Raw genomic sequence first — 19794 nt, 5'->3', positions numbered from 1 at the left:
CGCATATTTGTATTTAATTTTTTTTAAAAAAATCCAAATCGAATCATTTGATTTATATTTTTAAAAATTAAAAATTATAAAATATAAAATCAGACTTTTCAATTTGAGTTTTAGCAACTAAAAGTTTTACTCCACTAATTGAATTCTAGTTTTACAAATTTTAAAAAAATTCTAACCGTGAAATCGGTTGGTCGATTTGAGACTCATTTTTTTCGATATAAAGATTATATGTGTGTTGTGCCTCGTTATGGAATCTAGATGTGTTAGACTGTGATGTGGCGATTGCATTTTAAAATTTATGTAAAAAAAAATTAGACCATCCAATTTTTTTTGTTAACAAAAATTGGTACACAAATCGGATGGTTCGACTTGTGTGAGGAAAAAATTTTGACACTATGAAATTATCAGACCGTTCAATTTCAGTATTTTTTAATTTTTTTTATCTCATGATAGAACAAATTGGATCGTTTGATTTGCCTTAAAAAAATTATTTTAATGCCTAAATGAAAATCAGGCCAACCGATTTGTATAACTATATATCTACAACTCGTATCCTAGTTGCCAGATCTCTCGTCTTCTTCTTCCCTCAGCCCTTTCTTCTTCTTTTTCAGCTCTGAAGAACTCTCCTCCTCTCGTTGTATTTTTCTGTGTTTCAAAAATTTTTTGATGTGAGAAAAAAAAATGAATGATAGAGTTGTACTAAAAGTATATTATTATGGTAAGATTTTGTTACAAACATCCAAATGAGTGAAATTTGTATGTGAAAATCCATTAGATATTATTATTCCATTCACACTCTCACTTAAAAAATTAAAAGGTGTGATTTGTGAGAAAATCGATCATCAAATGTCAAGAAGAGTGTCATGTATTTTATACAGGTATCCTATATTTGTATTTGGTGGATTCGTTCATTGACTTATAAATTGAGTTCAAACAATCTGAAGCCAACCGAAATATTGAATAGAAATATTACAATAGTGACAGTGAGAAAGAGTTTGAAAGCAACTATGAGGTCGTTGGTCTAGATGGAGACGAAGATTAAGCTGACAGCACTATGGAGGTAGATGTGGCAGAAGTGGCAAATGCACTAGCAAACCAACATCCGTTTGAGAAGCCATTTTCATGTGCGCATTGAATTTGAAGGCGATGCATGCACCAGAATTTTCTAAATATATGAATGCAGGTACATAATTTGGATATTTGTACGAGAGATTAGAATTTTGTTTTTTTTTTTATATTATTGATTGATTAATTATGTGACGTGTGAATATATAATTAATTAGTATTTGTTTATGTATTTATTTGGTTAAATTTAAGATAATAACCTTATTTATTTATTTATTTGGTTAAATTTAATTAGTATTTATTTATGTATTTTTGTATTTATTTGATTAAAATTGGGATAATTACTTGATTAGGAATATATATGTATATATTTATATTAATTTAGTGAATATTTATTTTTGATGTGTATAAATTTAATATAAATTCATAATAATTTACTTATGTTTTATAATTTATAGATAGATTTCACTTTTAATTTAACTTATTTAATATTTATTTATTAAATATTTATCGCATAGTGTCGTTGTAGCGAAACTTCCTGTTGTGGCGGATGGTGAATTTGCTATGGAAATGAAATTCAGTTCTAGGAAAGCTATCATTATGGCGATGAAAGATTATCCCATTTGCAGAGGTGTAGATTATCGAGTGTATGAGTTTGAACTGTTGACATTTTATGCCAAGTGTACATTGGCTGATCAGAGTTAGCATGATTCGCAGAAAGTACTGTTGGGTTATAAGAAGGTATAATGGTATTCACACTTATACCAGAACCACCATTTTTCAGGACCATTCGAAGTTGGATTCCAACACAATTGCATAAGCAATAAAGTCGTTGGTAGAGGCTGACCCCTCTATAAAGGTGAAATCAGTTATTGCGAAAGTACAGTTGAAGTTTAATTACACTATCAGTCATTGCAAAGCATGATTAGCAAAGTAAAAAGCGGTGAAAAAATTTTTGAAGGTTGGAAAGCATCGTGCGAAGCTTTGCCCATATGATTTGAAGCTATGTGTCATAAGGAGCCATCAACTGTTGTCCATTTTAAAACTATGCCTGCATATCAGGGTGATGATTTGGTTATTGATATCCGGGTATTACATCGAATCTTATGGAGTTATTACCCCTTACATTAGAACATTTAGACATTGCAAATCAGTTGTCCAGGTAGATGAGACTCATTTGTATAGAAAATATAAGGGTTGTCTATTGGTTGCAGTTTTACAAGATGGTAACACAACATCGTGCATATTGCATTTGTGATCGTGAAGGGAGAGGCTTCCGATGTGTGACACTTTTTTCTTAGTAACTTGCGATAATATGTGGTGACTCGAGATGATGTAGGACTTATCTCTGACCAACATGACTCCATCAGTTCAACTATTGCTCGTAGTAACGGAGCTTGGTCGCCTTCTAGAGCTTTTTACATGTTTTGCATCAGGCATATAGAGTTCACTTTTTGAGAAAGTTCAAGGCACCATACTTGCAAAAACTTATCGTCAACATAGTTACATATGAATATATTGAAGTTTGTTGTTGTTAGAGTTACCATGATTTTGAATCTCATTTACATGTAGTCTTTGTACTTGCCTGTTTTATATCGCAGGATATTCGAGGACGGTATACGAATAAGAGATGCATTATCAGCATTTACAAGAAAGGGGTGAGGCTTACAATAACTAGTTAAACCGAATCCCATGTGAACAGTATGCGTTGGCATTAGATCGTGGTTACCGATGGAGTCATATGACCATGAATCTAGTGGAATGCATCGATTCAGTCTTGAAGGGTGTACACAATCTCACTGTGACTACACTTGTAAAGACAACATTTTACTTGTTTGCAATAGAAAAAGTTGGGGGTTGCTAGGAATCGGTGCAAGAAACGGTAGATGGATCCAGGACCAAGTCAGTAAAAGTGTTAGTGGACCATCGACCACCTTGCAGTCGAAACGAGATGCCCTACAAAGAGATCTGTATAAGTGCGCTAGGCATGCCGATCCCTAGTTAAATTCACCAATACTGGTAAAGTCGCACAGCAAAGACAAAAATTTTCAATGCACAACTGCTCCAGACTTGTCTCTAAACAGGATCGTCCCGAACAATAACACGATGTAGCACTTTACGTACCTCTGAATCCCAATTTCATCATTCAAGATTAAACGGTCTTTCAAATTCCGTAGCTATGTCAACTTTATGAAACTTCCTCTGGAATCGACCTTCCTAGGTGCCACCCCAAACTGATCCAAGCATTCAGCCTCTAAGGTATCGAAACTACTTACGGTCACTCATGTCACTGGAAGACCATTAATTGGAAGACCAAGAATTATAGCCACATCTTCCAATGTGATGACATACTCACCAACTTGAAGGTGAAATATATGGGCATCAAGGTGCCATCTTTCGATTAGTGTGTTAACTAATGCTCCCTAACGCTGAATTACTCCAATTTGAAAAAGTGATAAAAACCAGTCTCCCATATATGTCCCTCCATAATATGATTGTACGGATCTGGCAGCAGTAAGTGGTTACACGTCAACATCCGTAAATCCTACAAAATGTAGTCAAATTTCACATCAAACAAAGATATCCATAAAAATTTAATGAGTAAACTACTATTTCTACCCATGAAAGTTGAAAACGCTGGCATATCTACCTATAGAAGATAAAAATTTACATTTGTACCCATGAAAGATTGGCTTTTGCAAGCAAAATTATCCAAACACTAAATAATTAAATAAAATTTTCAAATTACACTATAATCCCACCACTACAGTAGTGCTCACCCTGCATTCACCTCCACTACCTTCTTTTTCATAGTCACTATCGCCACTACCAACACCTCATATTTTTTTGAAAACAAAAAAAATGAAAACATTCATCAAATTTAGGGACAAAGAGACGAGCGAGATACAGAGAGAAGTAGAGGCAGCAAAGTCCATGCTTCACCACTGCTATCGCTGGAGAAGGTTGTCTCCTTGAGAGACGCTGTTATTGCTAGACCCGATGACCCATCTTGTTCTCTTTCATAACAAAGGAAGAGTCATGGAAGAGTATGGAGAAGGTAGTTGCAGCAGCAGCGACGTAGGGAGGGGAGTAGCTCGGCGGCGGCCTCCTTCAGTCGCGACGAAAACCACTATAAGAGATCTCTGTCGTTGCCATCTCCTCACAATCTTCAGCCCACCGAGTCATGGCAGAGCATGGAGAAGGTGGTTGCAGCAGCAGTAACAGAGAGCTGCTCGATGGCGGCCTCCTTCAGCTATAACGAAAACCACTGCGGGAGCACCTCTGTCATTGCCATCTCCTCGCAATCTTCAACTCCCTCCCTCTCTCTCTCTCTCTCTCTCTCTCTCTCTCTCTCTCTCTCTCTCCCTCTTCGGGTTCAGCACCTCTGCCTCAATTCCTCGTCAACCTACGATGCGATAGTGGCGGCAGTGGCTTTCTGTGCCTTTGCCTCTTCCTTCCCTCTCCTCTTTCGATTTTTCTTCTTCTTCCGAGTGAATGGTTGGAAAACAAATTAGGATAAAAAGTTTTATATTTGGGTGAGTTGTGACACAAGAAGAGAGCTATAGATGAAGAGTTGGGTAATTTTGCTTGCAAAAACCAATCTTTCATGGGTACAAATAATAATTTTTATCTTCTATGGGTAAATATGTCAGTATTTTCAACTTTCCTAGATAGAGAAATAATAGTTTACTAAAAATTAATTATAATAAATATAGTAATTATATATACTATATGTCTATCCATAATTAGTTAACTAATAAAATTTAAAAACTATCATTTCTAGTTAACGGTAGAGGCCTGAATCTAGTTAACTAGAAGGTGTTGGTCACCCCTAAAAAGTTTGGGGGTTTGAGAATTTGAGATCCTTTTTGTGCTAATATTGCTCTTCTTGGAAAGCTAATTTCGCAACTTTTTCACCATCCTGACAAGCTATGGGTTCAACTGTTAACGGAGAATACCATTCTTCTAAGGATTATTGTTTCAGTCGGTCTCGGGGAAAGGGATCTTATGTTTGAAAGAGTATATGTCGAGCTTGGGATATCCTGAAGGAAGGTTTTATTTGGTGCATTGTGGATTTGGAACAGAACTTTTGGTTTTCTAAATAGAGAAGAGAGGGGCGACTGTGTCATGATATGAATTATGTTCACATTTCTGATTCGGATCTCAGGATCTTGGACCTTTGGTCATCTGGACAGTGAAACCTTGAGAATATATATTTTTTTCTGAATCAGTCTCTGCTTAGCAACTTTAACTTTTACAACCCGGATGTTCAAGCTGGTTCAGAGGTCGGTTGGTGTTGGATTGGTGCGGCTTCAAAGATTTATGATACTCGTAGTGGTTATTTGTGGCTCAGTAAGAAGAAGTTTATTTGGGAGGATAGGGGTAATTGGCTTTGACATTGACATCAACATGTTCCAGAAAAGCACAAATTTTTTGCCTAGATATGTCTTCGGGAGACCCTTCCTACTGCTGTATTTCATTTTAGGAGGGCCATTTTGCACACAGATAGCTGTCCACGATGTTTCTCAGGTCAGGAATTAGTTTTACATTACATTCGGGATTGTTCAAAATCCCAACTAGTTTGGCAAGCTTTGGGGATCTCTGGTCAACCAATGGATTTGATGAGTTGGTTCGTACATAATAGCAAACAACGCTCCTTTATATTCTTTTTTGGTCCCTGGTAGATTTGGCGTTTGAGGAATAACGAGATCTTTCATCCTCACGAGCATTGGACCACATACAAGATGACTGGTATGGCTTTGTCCTTGGAAAAGGAGCTTTGGAATATTTTTGAGTTGCAACGACTGTCTATCCCCTCCACCATTAGTGGCTCTTGGATTTTCCCCTCAGTAGAACTTTTAAGATTAATTGTGATGCTAGCTATCCTAACAATGGTGCTCGGGTTGGTTTTGCTTGTGTTAGCAGAAATTGAAAGAAAAGGTGGCAACGAGACTGTCTGGGAATAATTGAGAGTCGTAGCATTTTGCAAAGAGAGTTGTTTGCTATTTGGAGAGGTTTTCTTTCAGCATGGGACTCGGAAAAAAATATGTGAGACAAAATGTGTGGAGACCTTTACTATTGTCAATAATTTACAGGATTGCTCTAGTTTTATTGATCATTTGGTGTTAAAAATCTGATATATCATGTCTTGGAAATGACGTGCTGATCTCCGGTTGATCTTGAGAGATGCAAACACAGTGGTAGACATCATGGCAAAGACTGCAATGAGGACTTTTCCTCCTCAAGTGGAGCTTCCGTTGCCTTGGAAGAAGTTTGAGAGTAATATTCAGCGAGACTGCATTTCTTAAGCAGTTTCTTGCTTAGTTTTATTTCTATGTCTTTAATGTTTATGTCTTTATATCTATGTCAACTTATTGATAAACCAAATGCTACCTAACATCACACGTACGTACATGGACCAATAATATATATTAATTGGATTCGACTCCTCTAAAATTGTATTGTCACTTTAGAGAAAAAAGCACGCTATTAATCACCACTAGATTAATATAATGGGCCTCACAGATAATAAATGTTATAAATTTAAAGATGATTAAAGTATCACTTTACCACTTTACAAACATTGTCACTTTAGAGGATCTTTTTCCATATTAATTACTTAACTACTCTTATTATAATGATAACAATAATTACTATATCAAAAAATTTAAACACTTATTTATAATAAATATATAAACCAACCCCTCACTCGTCCGCTTAAGCAAGTATCAGGAGTTCGAACTCCACCTTGTGCATGCAGCAACTCATTGGCCAGCGACAGACCCTTAAATGGAGTTCAGATCCGCGACAAATTAGTCTTTAATCTCTCGGATTGGGGGATACCGTTTGGATAAACCCAAAAAATATATTAATTTAATATCTAACAATAATAAATTAATTAATAAAATCTAAAAATATTAAAAATTATCTAAATAACTCTAATATCACTATAATAATATTTAACACTAAATTTAATAAAAATAATAAATAATTTATTAAAAATACCAAATTTAGTGTTAATAATTATTAATTAATTAATTAAATTTATCAATTATTCCTTAACAACTTACGGCTACCAATATACATATATATTAACTACTTAACTGGTATTATTATTATAATAATAACAATAATTATTATATCCAAAAATTTAAAAATATAATTAAAATACCATAAATATATTAATAAATTATCTAACAATTTATTACTTACTAATCAAATATCTAACAATAATTAATTAATTATTAAAACACCTAACTAATATCTGTATTCATAACAACAATTAACATATTTAAAATTTATTTTACAAAAAATTCACATGACACCAACTAAATACATCTTTAACAATTTTATATAAGCCAGGTCTCTGGTGGCTATGTCTATGGTAACTAGTGGTGGCTAGAGTTACACTTAAAAGTGTAACTCTTCACAAAGAAAAGCGTCACCTAATAGAAAAAAGTAAATTAGAAGATTTAAGAGAAGAAATAATTAAGTTATCAAAAATTAATGATTTTAACTAATGTTAACTGTAATGACACCGAATTCTTAAAATCAATACAAAATGATTTTTCTCAAAATCTTTATTTTACTATAAGTTTTATTGAAGGACTTCAAAAACCTGAAAAAACTTATCTTTCAAACGGAATTTCTAAAAAATGTTACCATGGAAATGATTCCCCACATCTATATCATACTTTTAACCCACAATTAAATTCTATAGTAGATATGCTTGAAGAAATATTAACATCCATAAAATTTCAAAGAAATAAGAAAAAAGAGAATCCCAAAGAAGAAAAATTTCAAAATATAATTAACATAACAGATTTAAAAGTAAAACCACCACTAAAATTATGAATATTGAAGAAAAATTAGAAGAAGTTACAATGCTTTTTAAACAATTAAAAATGGCTCAAGAAAATAATATTATGGAACATGGTTTTCAAACAGAAGAAGAATTAATAAATTCTGAAAATATAGAAAATGAAGAACACATTCTAGATTATTCAAGTGACGAAGAACCAGCTATTCCAATACAAGTAAAAAATGAAGCTGGAACATCTAAGGATAATCAATCTCAATTTAAATGGGAAACAGGTTTTGATAATTATGCTTTTAAAAAAGGTTTATAAATAAAGATTCAAAATATACAAAAATACCATCAAAATATGTTCCTAAAATTCAGGAAATGGAAGGAGAAAGAATGCTCGATTTGGACTGCAAAAAGAACGAAAAAGAAATTTTCGAAAATTGGTTGAATTCCTTCCTATTAGAAGCCTTTACTAATCCAAAACTGGGTGAATTGTCTGGAAGGGACATTTGGAATTACATAGGGTTTCATACTAAAGGAACTATAAGAGATTATATGACATCAATAGAAAACCAAATAATAGAAGAATTAGAAACAAAAACAACAGCTTATGATAAGATATTATATATAATGATGATTCTATATAAAGAATTTTTTGGAAAAAATATTATAGATCATAGACAAGAAGTCTATAATAAAGAATATCAAGAAGCAAAAAACCATTTAGCTAATATTCAGATATATGATTTATGTAATGTGGAGTCTTATATATGTGAATATAGAATACATTATTACAAATTAAAAGAAGAAGATAAAAATCATTATCTTAGTATGTACATAACAAAACTTCCATATCCTGCTAATGAATTTATAATGGGAAGATTTATAAGAGAAATAAATAGAGGAACAATTGAAAATAATTTTGGTGGAGCAACCTCTGCAATAAGAGAGGAAATAAAAGAACGTTGTATGCAAGAAGCAACTCAAAAAAGATTTGCAAATATAATCAGAATTTGCTGTCAGGATAATGAGGAGATACCTCAAAAATATGGTCTTAATAAAAATTTTCAAAGAAAAAGAAAATATCAATTTAGAAAAAGAAAATACTATCCAAACTGGAGAAAAAATAGATATTTTAGAAAAAAAAAATAACAATAAAAATAAAAGACAAAGAAATAACTATTGCCCAAATAAAAAAGAAAATTGTAAATGTTGGTATTGCCAAGAAGAAGGACACTACGCAAATGAATGCCCGAAAAAGAAGGATAAAAAGGATCTTACTAAACAAATAGAAATTGCTAAGTCTTGTTTCATGGAACCACTAGAAGAATCTGATGATAACTTAGACTATATTTTTGAATATGTCTCGGAAACAGACTCAGAGACTGAGTAATAATGCTACATTTATTACTATAAAAATAACAGAAAAGTTTATAAATGCTTTCATAGATTCTGGGGCAACACAATGCTTTGCTAGTTCAAATATAAAACTTGATTGGAAAAAATTAAAGAAACCATTAAGAGTTAGAATAGCTGACAAATCAATACATAAAATTGACCAAAAAGCAGAGATGGTTGAAATTTTTATTCAAAATTATAGGTTCATTGTTCCATCTATATTCTGGAATGGATTTTATCATAGGAAATAACTTTTTAAAGCTATATCATCCATTCATTCAAGAATTAACATATATAGTTTTAAAAGCTCCACACGATTCTTCAATAAATCAAAAATAAAAACGTATAAAAATACCAACTACTACTATAGATAAGATCTTAAAATTTAAAATATTTTCTATATTAGAAACATGTTATTTAAATCTATACTTTCAGATAAATATTCCAAAAAATAATCTTAGAATAAAGATAGAAGAACTCTTGGATGAAATTTGTGCTGAAAATTCTTTAGATATTAAAAATACAAATAATGAATTAGTAAGCATTAAATTAAAAGATCCCACAAAAGAGATAAATGTTCCAAATAAAATTCCTTATTCCGCGAGAGATAGAGAAGAGTTCTCATTAGAATGTAAAGATCTTTTGGAAAAAAAAATTATAAGATTAAGTAAAAGTCCTCATGCGGCTCCAGCTTTTTATGTTGAAAACAATAATGAAATTAAAAGGGGAAAACGAAGAATGGTAATAAACTATAAGAAAATGAATGAAGCAACTATTGGTGATGCTTGTAAACTTCCAAGAAAAGATTCTATTTTAGAAAAAATCAAAGGAGCAACTTGGTTTTCATCTCTTGATGCAAAATCAGGATATTGGCAACTTCGTTTAGACGAAGAAACAAAGAAATTAACTGCTTTTACTTGCCCAACAAAAGAATCAACAAGTATGTTGCTTTATGAATGGAATGTATTACCATTCGGATTAAAGCAAGCCCCAGGTATTTATCAAAGATTTATGGAAGAAAATATAAAAGAGTTAAATGAATTTGTTTTAGTATACATTGATGATATACTAATTTTTACAAAACAGGATAAAGAAGATCATCTTCAAAAATTATTAATAGTTTTAGAAAGATGCAAGGAAAAAGGATTAGTTCTTAGTAAAAAGAAAGCAAGAATAGCAAAACAAGAAATAGAGTTCCTTGGATTAATTCTATCCACTCAAGGAAAGCTAAAACTTCAACCAAATGTTTTAGAAAAGGTAAATTTATTTCCTAATAAAATAGAAGATAGAAAATAATTACAAAGATTTTTAGGGTGTATAAATTATATTTCTGATCAGGAATTTTTAAAGAATATAACAGAATACACTAAAAACTTATTTCCAAAAATAAGTACTAAAAAAGTATGGAAATGGGATGAAAAAGATAGTATACAAATTCAAAGAATTAAAGAATTATGTGAAAAACTTCCAGAACTTTATATTCCAGAAGAAAATGACTACTTAATAGTAGAAACAGATGCTTCAGACATAACCTGGTCAGGATGTCTAAAAGCTAAGAAAGCTATAAAAAGTTTGGAACAAGAAAAAGAATCACTAGATTCTAAATATCCCCCAAAGGAATTACTTTGCAGGTATATTTCAGGGACTTTTACTCCAACAGAACAGAGATATACTACTCATGAAAGGGAAACTCTAGCAGCAATTAAATCTCTTAAGAAATGGAAAATTGATTTACTACCCAAAGAATTTACCTTAAGGACAGATTCAAGTTATTTAACAGGTTTCATACGATATAATTTAAAAGTTGATTATAATCATGGACGATTGGTAAGATGGCAATTATTTTTGTTACAATATCCAATAAAAATTGAATATATTAAGGGTGACAAAAATGTTATTGTAGATACATTAACAAGAGAATGGAGTTCGTCTACAACGCATTAAATCAAGAAATTCAGAAATACGAACAAAAACTCAAAAAATGCAAGCATTGTCAGCAAATAAGGACACAGATCCAATCCCTCAAGAAGGCCATCGAAGCAATGAAATCAACACAATAACCAAAACCATCAGAGTTCAGCCAGCTAAGCGTGGCTGACAAATCAGGTGAGAAAAAAATTCCAGAAAATAAAACAATTGCTGAAATTATCAAAAAATTCACCCAAGATAAAAAATATTATGTAATTTATAATGGCCCCATGAAAGGAGTATATGATGCCTGGGAAAAAGCAGCACCATTTACACAGCAATCAAGGATAATTCATAAAGGAGGGTTTTTAACACTGGAAGAAGCAAAGGAATCCTTCAGAGAATATGAAACTCTTCATCCAGAGCAAACCCTAAAAAGAGCAGATAAAGCTCCAATTCAAACCCAGAGAATAGGGATAATAAGAAACATTCCTACAAGGGCTGAAATCAAGGAAAAGAAAAGGGTTTATAAATCAAATCTCAGAGAAACCCTTAACATAGTCCTGAATTGGACTGAAGAAAAGAGGGCAATCTTGGGATATTATCCTATTGCCAAAGAACAGCTAACAAAGCTGGTTATATTTCCAGAGGCTTCCCCATCTGACACCTATCAGTTTTTCCAATATGGATTAATTGATACAATTTTAATTTTTAATGATTTGAAAATTATTAGTGAGTTTCCTGTAGGACTCGTTGATGCAGTAAAGAGATTTAAAAATATGATTGACAACGTAAATCCAAGGGATATATCCCTAAAATTTACAAACAGTCAACCTATTTTTAATGAAGAAGAAGAATGCTTGGTTCCAGCACATCAAGTAATATTCATGTCCGTCTTCCCAGGAAACTTTCAACCAATTGATCAAGTTCAAGATTTAACAATCTACAGTCATGAAGGTAGACTAGCCAGCACACTAGCAAGGGTCTTCGAAAGAACTCAAAAGATAACAAGGGAATCTCACACAAGAACCAATTATAAAAGCAGAAATACTCTACTTGTGTCCAGTAAAAGAAATGAAATTGAAGAAAGAGAGATGAAACTCTTAGTGGAATTTGAATCAGCATTCTACAACTTATCTGGACTCTTAGAAAAGCTCCCCGAAGGGATAAAGAGGAATCTCTGCTATTTGATAAAAGATAGAGAAGACCACAAGTGCCAGCTGTGTGTCTCAGAAATATCTAAAGAAAATAATAATGAAATGGAATCAACCCACATGATAAAGGAAGGAGACAACGCATCTGAAGGCCACATAATGAAAGAGGAGGACAGCACATCTGAAGCATCTCTCAACATTATTGCATAATGACGTAAGCGCTTAGGTCATAGAGCACCAACAATGTAGCTGGTGCAAGATAAATGAACAATGACGTAAGCAATGACGTCATAAGAAGGGTAAGGATGGGAATTGTCCATCAGACCCAACCATTATAAATAGGTTGCTTAGGCAATTGTAGAAAGCATCAAATAATAGAAAGCAGAAGGCTAAGAGTACTCATATGCTAGGAGAGCAAGGAGGAAGCGGCCGAGGCGATTCTATAGTTTGAAGAAGAATTCCCTTAGGAAAAACCAATTCTAAACTCCCCTCTGGAGTTAGTATCTACAATCTCCCCTCTGGAGATAAAAATATTTTATGTAAAATATTCTAAATAAAGGAAGTTTTTCTCCAGAAAGGTACGCCTTTATCTTAATCTCATAGTTATGAATTATTTAGAAAGTTTAGAATTAACGGAAGAATCTGATTATTATAGATTATCTGCCTTATTAGATAATGAAAAACAGTCTGTTCTAAAAACAGAATTAAATCTCAAATCAAATGAAAATTTTAATAAACAAAATCTTTTAAAAGAAGTTTTTAATAGAAAAAATATAATATACTATGGAAAAATTCAACTTGAAGCCCCTATAAAGATAAAATCTGCTAATGGAGAACTTGAAATAGCTTTGATAAATGATGAAGAATTGAGTAAACAGATTGAGAAAATTAAGGATCAACAAAAAAGATCTAAAATTGGATGGATTCATATTAGTACTATACAAGTCTTAATCAAATCTACATATATGAAAGGAATTAATTCACCAATAAGCTTAGCAATCTGTGACAAAAGAATTACTGATGACCCAATAGATCAAATAATAGGAATTGTTCATGGAAACTTGGCAAACGTAAATGTTAAATTCAATGCCTATCTTGGATATGCTATACCTTTATCAACTGAAAATCTTGGAAGATCTATAAGTTTGGCTTATAAATTTCACAGAAAGAATCTAATGGAACAAGACGATGAACCATTTTCAATTACATATGCAATAAATTATGCTTTAACAAATAGTCATCATAGTATAATATTTAAAAACAGAGAAAGAATTTATGTTGATGAATTATTTCAGAAAATTGTAAAAACAGAAATACCAAAATATAAAGCTATTGAAAACCCAGTTCTTTTACTAAAAGAACCATCAGGAAAATTAGTTTCATCGAATTTTCAAATAAGAGAATCCAAAATTAATAGCCCTTTAAGTTTATCTAAGCTAAAAATCAAAGAAGAAAATTCTGAAATAAAAGAACTAACAAAAAAGGTCGAAAAATTAAATGAAACCCTAAACACTAAATTATGACAGTAAATAAAGAAGAAATATATGTGACTTATAAAGACAAGAAACAAGAGCTATTTGAAAGAAAAAATAGGTTGAATTATTTACAGTTTTCTGAAATAAATCAAAGAGCATTCAAAGCCCTAAAAATAATCTATGACAAGTTGAAAAGAGAAGTTGAAGAGCTAGAGAAATTAATAGAATCTCTAGAAAATAGTGAGGAATCAATGATAGAGTTTGCAGAAATTTTAAAATAAATAATGAAGCATAAAAAGATTGAAAAACCAGAAAATAAAATTAAAAGAAATAGGACGAGAAAATTAAAAGGTAAAATAAAGGAGTATAAAAGGGAATTAAACAATCTTCAGATTAAAATTAATGATCTTATAATAAGAAGGATAGAAATAAGAATAAATATAAACAAGTTGGAATTGAACTTAAAAAAGTTATAAATGCCTGGAAAACCATATTATGACCTAAAAGAATTAAAGCTGTTAAAAGAAAAAATGGGGAATGAAATTGAAAAATTAAACAGATATTTAGAAACAGGAGAAAATGTAGAAATAAAAGAAGTTATTGAGGATTTGAGAAGTTATATTAAAGAAAAAGACAAACAGATAAAAGATTTTATATACAATAATCCATGCAAAAAGGAATATTATAAACTAAAACAAGATTGAAAAGTTATAAACTGGTAGAAATGGTCAATACTTTCAAAGAAAAATATGAAGAGCTAATAGAAATTTCGAAAAAGAAATTAAAAGAAAAATCGAAATTAAAAATTTGGTATCAGAGCCAAGTTAACGATTAAGGGTAACACTTTCTCTTTAAGCAACACTTTTAGTGATACGCTTTAAAAAAAAATCAGTTACCAAATGTCTACAATTAATTGGTAAACTTCTTTGTAGTCACCATAGGTACAATAAGATAATAGGTACCATAGAAGGCACCTTTTATATATCACCTTGTTAATAATATTTTAACTATCATTTAATTATTGTAAACAATATTAATCTCTAGTGTTATTTCTATTATTTTTATTAAATTAAAAAATTAAATAATAATAATTTACATAATTAGAATGATTGAGATAATTAATAATATGAAGCTCTCGATAATCAACTTCTCTAATTTTTTTTCTTCGAGAGAGATGACACATGAAAAGTGGTACGTAAATGGGACGGTCCGATTTGTATTAGAGAGAGAAGCTCTCGATAATCAACTTCTCTAATTTTTTTCTTCTTGGCATGGTAGAGAGAGAAAGAGAGAGAGAGATGCATGGATGACACATGAAAAGTGATACGCAAATGGAACGGTCCGATTTGTATACCCCAATTAGACTGATCGATTTCTTCTGTCCTTACGTGATAGATGCGCCAAACACCGTGCTCTCCAATAATGGTGCATTTCACCAATATCACTTCTATTTCTAAATTAAAATGTGCCGAATTGAGAAGAATTAATATTTATGTATAACACAATATATGAATACATTGGAAACACACAAAATGATATACAATATAAACAAAATTAGCCTATTTTATAATAAACTACTACTTACGAAAGTTCTAAACATTGACAAATATACCCACAAAACCACGAAATTGACGGTGTACCCATGAAAAATTGGTTCCGTACGATAAAACTATCCAAACTTTAAATAACTGCTAAAAAACTATATTATTTTATGATGAGAAAGCAAAGTAAAATTGATGCAATTTTTAAGAGAAAAGTTACTGATAATGTTGGAGTTCAAACAAGTCAACACTCTCTTCTTATTTTACAATAAGTTCAAGTAAGTGAGCTCTCTAATCTTATTCAAAATACACATCAACATGAAGGTAAAGTTTCAAGATTAGAAAGAGATATTGATATCTCTTTACTAAAAAGGGATCCAGAAAAGCGACGTCCAATTTGGTAGTATAATGTCAATGAACGTGATAAGATTCGTAAAGCATACATAATAGGTGGGCCATACCAACCAACAAATATTAGCTATCCAGCAGCTTCTGGTAATAAGAATCATCGTCGATATCTTCAATCTTCTTGCTTTAAGAAATTTTCAAGTTGGTTAGAATATTCACTAGAAAAGATGCTGCTTATTGTTTGCCTTGCTACTTGTTTGATAAACATTATGGTGCTCACAATGATGGAAAAATAGATTTTCAGAGTTAAGGTTTAGTAATTGAAAGAAAATAAACAATGGAGTAAATTGTGTCTTTGTATGTCACGAGGGTTCTCTTCCTAATTCTCCCCATAATTTATGTATGAAATCTTGTGATGATTTAATGGCTCAATCTAAGCATATAGACAAAGTTCTTGTTAGGCATAGTGACGAAACTATTGCAAATAACCGCTTAAGGTTGAAGACATCTATTGATGCTATTTGATATCTTGCATTTCAAGCATGTGCAGTTAGAGGCAACGATGAAAGTCCTGAATCTTTGAATAAAAATTTTTTTATTGAGTTAATTAAGCTTTTAGCTCCCTATAATCAGAATGTTAATAATGTTGTCCTTAAAAATGCTCAATATATATCTTCCGGTGTTCGAAAAGATATATTGCATATCTTTGCTAGAAAAGTGCGTGCAACAATTCGAGAAGAAATGGTGATTCTAAATTTTATATAATTATTGATGAAACAAGAGATGAGTCAAAGTGAGAACAAATGTCTATGATTTTGAGATTTGTAGACAAACACGGTTGTGTTTAAGAAAGATTTTTTGATCTTATACATGTTTCTGGTACGTGTTTTTTGACATTGAAAATAGAAGTTTTATCAGTTCTTTCTCGTCATAATCTTGATGTTTAAAATCTTAGGGGACAGGGATATGATGGAGCTAGTAATATGCGTGGTGAATAGAATGGATTGTAAGCTCTATTTTTAAAAGATTGTCTTTTTTCTTATTACATTCATTGTCTTGCTCATTGATTACAATTAGCACTTGTTTCTACAGCTAAAGAAGTTTGCTATGTTCATCAATTCTTTTCAAAACTTACACTAATTGTGAATGTTGTGACTGTCTCTCCTAAATTTCATGATCAGTTAATGGTTGCTCAAGTAAATAATGTTGCAAACTTAATTGTCAATGATCAAATTGTGATAGGTAGTGAACTTAATCAAATTGGTACTTTGCAAAGAGTTGGTGATATTAGATGGGGTCTCATTTGAATTTTTTACGTAGCTTGCTATGCATGCTTGATGCTACTTGTGAAGTTCTTGAAAAAAGCACTAAAGAAGATAATTTCTCCACTCGTGGTGATGCTAGTGCTGATTATGATGGTATCACATCCTTTGAATTTGTCTTTATTTTGTATTTGATGAGAAATATTTTGGAAGTTAGTCATGATTTTTGTCAAGTTTTACAACAAAAAAATCAAGACATATTGAATGCTTTAACTCTGGTTTCTACTACAAGACTTTAATCCAAAAAATGAGAGAATCAAGTTGGGAGACTTTCATAAAAGAAGTTATATTATTTTGTGAGAAACATGAAGTTGAAGTTCCTGATATGAATGCATTGCATATTTCTAGAAGAGGCCGAACTCGCAAAATTGTTGACCAAATTTCAATGGAGCATCATTACCGTGTTAATTTCTTTCTGGCTGTAATTAATACACAATTGCAAGAGTTTAATGGAAGATTCAATGATAATATGGTGGAATTGCTTACTTTAAGTTCAACTTTAGATCCTAGAGATAATTATAAGTTCTTTAGTGTTAATAAAGTATGTGAATTAGTAGAACAATTTTATCAAGGTGACTTGAGTGACTAAGAAAATTTTTACATTAGAATGCAAGCTCAACATTATGAACTTGATATTCCTAATCATGTTGAGTTAACTAACTATGGTGCACAATTTTGGAGTTATGTCAAGGAACAACGTAGATAGAAAAGTCTTTAATATATCCTTTAATTGATCGTTTGATTCGCTTGGTATTAACTCTCCCCGTTTCAATTGCTACAATTGAGAGATCTTTTTCAGCTATGAAAAAGGTGAAGAATAGACTCAGAAACAAAATGGAAGATGAATTTCTTGCTAATTGTCTTTTGATTTACATTGAGAAGAAGATTGCTGAAAGATTTGTCACAGATTCTATTATCGATGAATTTTATGATATGAAGAATCAACGTGTACCACTTCGTTAGTAAAAAGTACACATATTTTTTTGTACTTTAAATATATATTCTCTATCAGTATATTTTTGTAATACATCTTACATTATAATTTATTTACATATTTTTTAAATATTATATATGTTATTGGCCCCCATGATAACAGTTTTAGATCCGTCCCTACTCATAATCAAGTGCCCGTCTGAAGACCATTTCCCCAGTAGCAACAACAACAAAAATCTCACCATCACTCTTCAAAGCCATGACTAATTCTCTCATTTTACCTTTTTTGGACAGACACGCGACGCCAATGCTATAACCCATACTTGCGAGGACTACTTCGAGAACAGCTTCTTGCGTCGTGTCCAGGTCCTTCATGGACCCAGGTTGTTCTGATGCTGGTATAGTGAAATGCTATGGAGCTTGGTTTGCGGGTGTGGGAGATTTAGGATGACCCAGATAGAATTCAGATGGCAAATGGTAGTGAGGCATTGGCATATGTTATTGGGAAGGGAGGGGATGAGGAGCGAGTCGCTGCTGTTTTTACTGTGAAGAGGCTGACAAGGGAGGACGCTAAGGTTAGAGTGAAGCTTCCAATTTACTTTTCTAACTTTAGCGGCGCCTAGCAAAAGAGGAAGAAATCCATCTAAGTAGCGCGATGGAAATGAGGAGTCAAACCACTGAGGTATGCTATTGCAGTAATCGAACCCACTTGGCACCGCACAAAGGGAATGAGAAATCGAACTCACATTGATTCTGAAATTATTGTTAAAACCTTTTCTTTTTCTAAAAAAAATTATATCTTTTGTAGTTTTTCTGATTATTTTGATTGCATGTGGATTTAGATTTTTTTTCATGTGCTGTGATTGAAGAATAGAAAAAGAAGATGAGTGTGCGACTGCAGTTGGAGATGAAGAGAGAGAAGGTGTTAGCTATTGGGGTTAGAGGAGGATGTAGTGTGGGTGGTTGGAATTGGCAACGATGACAAAGATAAGGGTGATGGCTGGTAGTTGCTAAGAAGGGAATAATAGATTGATGTTGGAGAGAGAGAGAGATGGTAATAGTGGTGAATATGGATAGTTTTGTTGTACGGAATTAATCTTTCATAGTACAACGTCAATTTCATTGTTTTGTGAATATATTTGTTAGCGTTTAAAAATTTTTATGGATACAAATGGTAGTTTATTCGTGTTATTATCAACCCTTTTTTTTTCCAGAATATTTTTTTTGGTTTTTCACGGTATCTCCCAATCTGACAGGTCAATGACTAATCCGTCGCGATACTGAGCTCCATTTAAGGGTTTGTCGCTGGCCAATAAATTACTGCATGCACAAGACGAGATTCGAATTCCCAACACTTACTTATGTGCACCAGTGAACTAATCATTAGACCAATTTTTTCAGAATATGATCTGTCAAGGACCAGATCAAGATACAACCTGCACCAGGGCCGACTCGACAGAATCTAACCCTTTGGCAGCTCCCATTCCAGGTGACTCTATGCTCTTTTTTTTTTCGGACTGGACCATCTGCTCTTTACTAGGTATCCGTCATCAACGCCTCTACCCACAGGGTAAGCTGAGATACCCGGCCTGGTCCTGCTGTTTTTTTGTTTCGTATAACCTGACCTTGGTGTTAATGGCAGTGCAAAATTTTTGTTTGTTTTGGGTCTGGAATTGGGTTTTGCAGGGTTTGTTAAGGGAAATTCCGATCCCAGTATATGACAGAAAAGATGAGAGCCCATATGGCCCAAATCAAGAGAAAGCCCAATTATAATTACGGGGCTCCTCAGACGTAAAACGCACTCGCGACGCTATAACAGAAGGTTCCATGTCCATCCAACGG

This window comes from Arachis hypogaea, chromosome 8, assembly GCF_003086295.3.
Source record: "Arachis hypogaea cultivar Tifrunner chromosome 8, arahy.Tifrunner.gnm2.J5K5, whole genome shotgun sequence".
NCBI classification, from domain to species: Eukaryota; Viridiplantae; Streptophyta; class Magnoliopsida; order Fabales; family Fabaceae; genus Arachis; species Arachis hypogaea.
This window is presented reverse-complemented; position numbering follows the sequence as displayed.